Here is a 7,009-nt window from a genome sequence, read left to right on the forward strand (position 1 = left end):
AAAAAAAAAAAATGAAACTGAGTGGCCAGGCACGTGGCCAACGCCTGTAATCCCAGCACTTTGGGAGGCTGAGGCGGGCGGATCGCCTCAGGAGTTGGAGACCAGCCTGGGCAACACGGCGAAACCCCATCTCTACTAAAAAGACAGAAAATTACAGGAGAATCCCGGGAACCGGAGGTTGCAGTGAGCCGAGATCATGCTACTGCACTCCAGCCTGGGCGACAGAGCGAGACTCTGCCTCAAAAACAAACAAAAAGGTGAAACTGAATGTTTTCAATCCTCTAAACGATAATAGAGTTTTAAAATATTTTAAATGTTTAATATTTTCTGGGAAAAGAACAGAGATGAAGACCATCAGAGGACTGTAGAGTGCTGTGTTCTGGTTGCCTCTTCACATACTCCCTGAGTGCTCTCAGACACACCCCGGGTACTTACACTGCCTTTTATCTGTAGAGGAGACCCAAGCCTATATCTCATCAATAGATTGCTAATATCTTTCCCGATTCTAAATTGTTTCAGTCATGCTCTGCCATTTATTAGCTCCACAACCCTGAGCAAGCAATTTATAATCTCCTTGAATTTTATTTTTCTCACCTGTAATATGAGGACATGCGTGCATATATACTTGATCACAGTTACCCCTTGGCATTGCTTATTAGTATTAAGAATACATTAATCTGTAAATCTTGTTTGGAGCCTGAGTTAAACAAACTAACTCTAAAACACACAAATTTTGAGGCAGCCTGCAGAATTTGAAAGGAGAAAAGATATGTGATGATACTGAAATTACATTTAATTTTTAAAGAGTGATTATGATATTACTGTTACTTTTTTTTTTAAATTTGAGATGGGGGGTCTCAATATATTGCCCAGGCTGGTCTTGAACTCCTGCCTCAAGTGATCCTCCTGTTACTGGAGTAGGTCTCGATCCAGATCCCAAGAGAGGGTTCTTGGATCTCATGCAAGAAAGAATTCAGGGCGAGTCCGTAAAGTAAAAGCAAGTTCATTAAGAAAGTAAAGGAATAAAAGAATGGCTACTCTATAGAGCACCCTAAGGGCTGCTGGTTGCCCATTTTTATGGTTATTTCTTGATGATATGCTAAACAAGGGGTGAATTATTCATGTCTCCCCTTTTTAAACCATATAGAATAACTTCCTGATGTTGCCATGGAATTTGTAAACTGTCACGGCACTAATAGGAGTGTAGCAGTAAGGACAACCAGAGGTCACTCTCATCGCCATCTCGGTTTTGGTGGGTTTTGGCCGGGTTATTTACTACAAACTATTTTATCAGGAAGGTCTTTATGGCCTGTATCTTGTGCCGACCTCCTATCTCATCCAATGTCTTACAATGAGTAAGTATCTGGGAATGTAGTCCCGTAGATATCAGCCTTAGTTTACTCAGCCCCTACTCAAGATGGAGTTGCTCTGGTTCAGACACCTCTGACACTCCCACCTCAACCTCCCAAAGTGCTGGGATTACAGGCATGAGCCACCACATCTGGCCTATTACTGTTATTTTATTTTATTTCATTTTTTGAGACAGGGTCTCAGTTTTGTCAACAAGGCTTGATGTGGTGGTGCAAACACCGTTCACTGCAGCCTCGACTTCCCAGGCTCAAGTGGTCCTCCCATTTCAGCCCCCAAAGCAGCTGGGACTACAGGCTATATTACTGTTATTTTAAAAAAGACTCTTTATCTTTTAGAGATATATGCTGAAGTATCTTTGGATCAAATGACATGATGTCTTCAAATGATATGATTAACCATAAAAGAGTCTAAGTATAGGAGCTCAGGACCAGCAAGGGCAGATGAAACAAGATTGGCCACATGTACATGACTGTTGAAAATGAGTGATTCAAGAGATCTTTGCTATTCGTTTTACTTGCACATATGATTGAAATTTCCTTTTATAAAATTGGGTTTAAGTACTTAGTTTTATAGACAGGACCTCGCTCTGTCACCCAGGCTGGAGTGCAGTGGTGCAATCATGACTTACTGCAGTCTCTACCTCCTGGGCTCAAGTGATCCTCCTGCCTCAGCCACTCGAGTAGCTGGGACTACAGGTGCACACCACCACACCAGGCTGTTTTTTGTTTTTTTTTTTTTCATCTTTTGTAGAGACAAGGGTCTCAGTATACTGCCCAGGCTGGTCTTGAAGTCCTGGTCTCAAGTGAACCTCCTGCCTCAGCCTCCCAATGCTCTGGGATTACAGGCATGAGTCACTCTGCCTAGCTTTGACATTTCTTACAATTAAAAAAAAAAAAAAAAGCAAGTACAGGAAAAAATAAGAATATATGTAAATATATGGAATATATGGAATTAATGTCTATGTTACTTTTACACAAACATCATAGTATAAAAATATCTAAACATACAGAGTAGGAAATCATAATACTATCACCCAAAAATACAGTCAGCCCTCAGTATTTGCCAAGTTCTGCATCCCAGGATTCTTTTCTTTTCTTTTTTCTGCACCATCCGGAAATCAAAGTCTGTATCCCAGGATTCAACCAATCACTAATGGAATATTTTCCATCAGGTGAGGCAGAACCCCCCCATATTGAGGTAAACTGTAAGGGATCTGAGAATCCATCTGAATTTTGTTATCCAAGGGAGTCCTGGAGCCAATCCTCTGCAGATACTGAAGGATGATTGTAATCATATTCTAAAGTATGTATATTGAGACATTCTTTTTGTTTTTTTAGAGAGGGAGTGTCACTCTGTTGCCCAGGCTAGGGTGCAGTGTTGCTATCATAGCTCACTGCAGCCTCAAGCTCTTGGGCTCAAGCAATCCTCCCTCTTCAGACTCCCAAGTAGCTGGTACTACAGGCATGGACCACCATTCTGGCTAATTTTTTTTTATCATAGAGACAGTCTCGCTAAGTTGTCCAGACTGGTCTTGAACTCCTGGGCTTAAGACATCCTCCAGCCTCAGCAGCAGTATATTTTTTCAAAAAGTATACTGTAAACCTAGAGAATATATTTAGTACTCTCTCTCTCTTTATATATATATACTCTATTTATATATATATACACACTGTATATATATACTTTATATATATATATTCTCTCTATATATACTCTATTTAGTACCTCTTAGAGTCATACAGCATCATGTAAGTACAGTATAATTTATTAAATCACTCTCAATATCTAGGCTGTTTTAAAATTTTTACATTAAATATAAGGCTATGGGAAAATTCCTTGCAATTTCAGCAAGGATTCCTTTTCTCTTTTCTTTCCGTTTCTTTTTAGTAGAGGCGAGGTTTCTCCATGTTGCTCAGGCTGGTCTTGAACTCCTGAGCTCAGGCAATCTGCCCACCTCAGCCTCTAGGATTACAGGCGTGAGCCACCGCGCCTGGTGCCAGCTAGTCTCGACACTGCGCTCCAGCCTGTGCTACAGAGACCTGTCTCTAAGTTTTATATGTAAATATAATTTACGTATAAGGAAAAGACTTCCAAGGCAGCCTTGCTCACCTGTGGTCCGTTATGCACAACATTCAGTATAATCCGCTGCCCGAAAACCAAACAGGCCTAAGGATAAAAAACGCAAATCAATGTTTGGAAGATCTTGAATTTTTGTGTCCAAAGAAATCTGTGTTATTTAATACCAAAATATCCCATTAGCTTTCTACATTCTTCCCGTCTTTCCAAAAAGGCAGGGAGGTGATGGGTGTTTTCCTTGGGTCCTGAATCCTTGTCAGTTAGAGGGTTAAATGATTTATCTCAACCAGGTTACACTGGTAGGAAGTAAGCAGTAAGTCTGGATTCCAACCCATGTAACGTCTACTTGAATCCAAATAGTTTGCTTTTATTACAGCTCCAGTCTGCCTAAGTAGAGTGATTCGGGGTGCCCGGGGTGTGGAAGGGAGGAAAAGAGAAAATGGGGCCTGGAGGGATGGGTGGTCATTAAGTGTGGGAGGGAAAAAAAAAATGCAGTTAACTTGATAGGAAGAGGGGCCTTTGGGGGGAGGGGAGCCAGCAGGGGGCCGGACATGCCATCTTCTCACCTGCAGGAATGAAATAAGGCCAGCTAGGCAGCCAGTCTTCCCATTACCTCTGAGTGTTCTATTTATGTCGTTTCCCCTCCAGGGTCAAAGATCTTTCCTTCAAAACACAGCACTTTCTTCAGTGCCGTGGGCTGTGTCCTGTGGCATTCCTTTCATTAGTTTCAATTGTTTATAAGCAATTACAGTACAAGATACTATGCTAACTAAGGCGTTGGTCAAACGGTTGGATAGCTTCAGTCTCTGCTTTCACTGAGGAGGGCGTTTATAAATCTAATCATAGGACAGACACTGCAAGAGTCATGTTACTAGGTGTCCTGAGTGGGTTTTTTTGCTGTTGTTTGTTTTGAGACGGGGTCTCACTCTGTCGCCTCACCTGGGCGGTGGAATGCGGTGGCACAATTAGGGATCATTGCAGTCTCTTACAAATCCCAGTCTCAAGTGATCCTCAAACTTCAGCCTACCCAGTAGCTGAGACTACACGCATGGGCCACCACGCCCGGCTCATTTTTTCCATGTTTTTGTAGAGGCAGGGGTCTCACTGTGTTGCCCAGGATGATCTCTCAAACTCCTGGGCTCAAGCGATTTTCCTGGCCTCCTAAAGTGTTGAGATTATAGGCATGAACCACTGCGCCCAGCAGTCCTGGGTGTTCTGATGCCGCAGAACAGTGGCCTACAGGAGCAGATGACGGGCTTACCTCCCCTAGTGCGACCCGGCCAGTGCAGGCTCCCTGGGGAAATGGCTAAGATCAAGCTAAGGCCTCAGTCTAAATCAGGGGTAACCAATCTTTTGGCTTCTCTGGGCCACACTGGAAGAATTGTCTTGGACCACACATAAAATACATTAACACTAACAAACAGCTGATGACCTTAAAAAAGAAAAAAGCAAAACTGGGCCGGGCACGGTGGCTCACACCTGTAATCCCAGCACTTTGGGCAGAGGCAGGCAGATCACAAGGTCACGCATTCAAGACCACCCTGACCAACATGGTTAAACCCTGTCTCTACTAAAAATATAAAAATTAGCCGGGTGTGGTGGCAGCACGCCTGTAATCCCAGCCACTCAGGAGGCTGAGGTAGGAGAATCGCTTGACCCCGGAGGCAGAGGTTGCAGTGAGCCGAGATACGGAGGACGTGGAGGTTGCAGTGAGCGGAGACCACGCCACTGAACTCCAGCCTGGGTGACAGAGCAAAAGACTCTTTCTAAATAAATAAATAAATGCAAAAAAATCTCATGTTTTAAGAAAGTTTATGAATTTATGTTGGGCTGCACTCAAAGCTGTCTTAGGATGTATGCAGCCTGCAGGTTGTGGGTCAGACAAGCTTGGTCTAAGTAGTGATCATCTGAGTGAAGGAGACTATACTTGTACAGCAGGTATAACGGTAACTTTGTGCCATTTTACCAACATCTCCCCACTCTCCCGCCTCCCAGCCCCTGTTGATCACCATTCTACTCTCTCTTCTATGTATTCAATCTTTTAAGATTTCACATATATGTGAGATCACGCCATAGTTTATTTATTTTTTGCTTTGCTTTTGAGACGGAGTCTCGCTCTGTCACCCAGGCTGGAGTGCAGTGGCGCGGTCTCGGCTCACTATAACCTCTGCCTCCTGGGTTCAAGCGATTCTTCTCCCTCAGCCTCCCAAGTAGCTGGGACTACAGGCACACACTGCCACGCCTGGCTAATTTTTGTATTTTTAGTGGAGAAGGGGTTTCACCATGTTGGCGAGGATGGTCTTGATCTCTTGACCTCATGATCCACCCTCCTCAGCCTCCCCAAGTGCAAGGATTACAGGCATGAGGCACCACGCCCAGCTGCCATAGTTTTATTTCTGTGTCTGGCTTATTTCATTCAGCACAATGTCCTCCAGGTCCGCCCATGTTGTCACAAATGACAAGATCTCCTTTTCTTTTTTTTATTGGCTGTAAATTTATTCGTTGCAAAATAATCTTCTCCAGTTTTACTGAGGTGGCTGACTACATCCATGACCAAATCCGCCTGTAAACTGGAATTCAGTTGCTGACCCAGCCCCAGCCTCAGCTTTCTTGTTGGCACCAGGGGGCACAGCACTCAGTCGGTAGGTATCTCTGTCGGCTTCACCTTTTGTGAGTCTTGCAGGTCACTCACCCTACAGACCCTCAGGCCAAGGCCTGCCAGTCTCTGGACGGCTGCGGTGTCGATTGGCAGGCCCAATCTCTCAGGGGTAGATGAAGGTAATCATGGAGATACTGGAGGTAATCATGGAGATACTTTACCTCAGTGGTAAGGTAACAGTAGAAATGTCTCCAGGCACTGGGCCTGGTGGCTCATGCCTGTAATCCCAGCATTTTGGGAGGCTGAGGTGGGCGGATCACCTAAGGTTGGGAGTTTGAGATCAGCCTGACCAACATGGAGAAACCCCGTCTCTACTAAAAATACAAAATTAGCCGGGGGTGGTGGTCAATGTCTGTAATCCCAGCTACTCAGGAGGCTGAGGCAGGAGAATCACTTGAACCTAGGAGGTGGAGGTTGTGGTGAGCCGAGATCGCACCATTGCACTCCAGCCTGGGGACAGAGTGAGACTCCATCTCAAAATAAATAAATAAATAAAATAAAAATAAATAAATACATAATCAAATAATCCCATATTTCCATCAATCAGCATTCAACATTCATCAGGATTTCACTAATTTCTGTTTTCTCCTCCTTTTAATTGCTGTCATTGAGGGGGAAGTACCCACTCCCACAAATACAGGTATAATCTTAGATAACCTTTATTATATTTAACAAAACAAGCAATGCTTCCTCCTTGGTATTATTTTATTCTTAATATGTTGAAAATTCTCCAAGTGCCTTATAAAATGTCTTTTTGGTGGGGTGCCATGGCTTACGCCTGTAATCCCAGCACTTTAGGAGGCAGAGGTGGGTGGATCACCTGAGGTCGGGAGTTCAAGACCAGCCTGGACAACATGGTGAAACCCCATCTCTACTAAAAATACAAAAATTAGCTGGGTGTGG

This window comes from Colobus angolensis, unplaced genomic scaffold (assembly GCF_000951035.1).
Source record: "Colobus angolensis palliatus isolate OR3802 unplaced genomic scaffold, Cang.pa_1.0 Scaffold5, whole genome shotgun sequence".
Lineage (NCBI taxonomy): Eukaryota > Metazoa > Chordata > Mammalia > Primates > Cercopithecidae > Colobus > Colobus angolensis.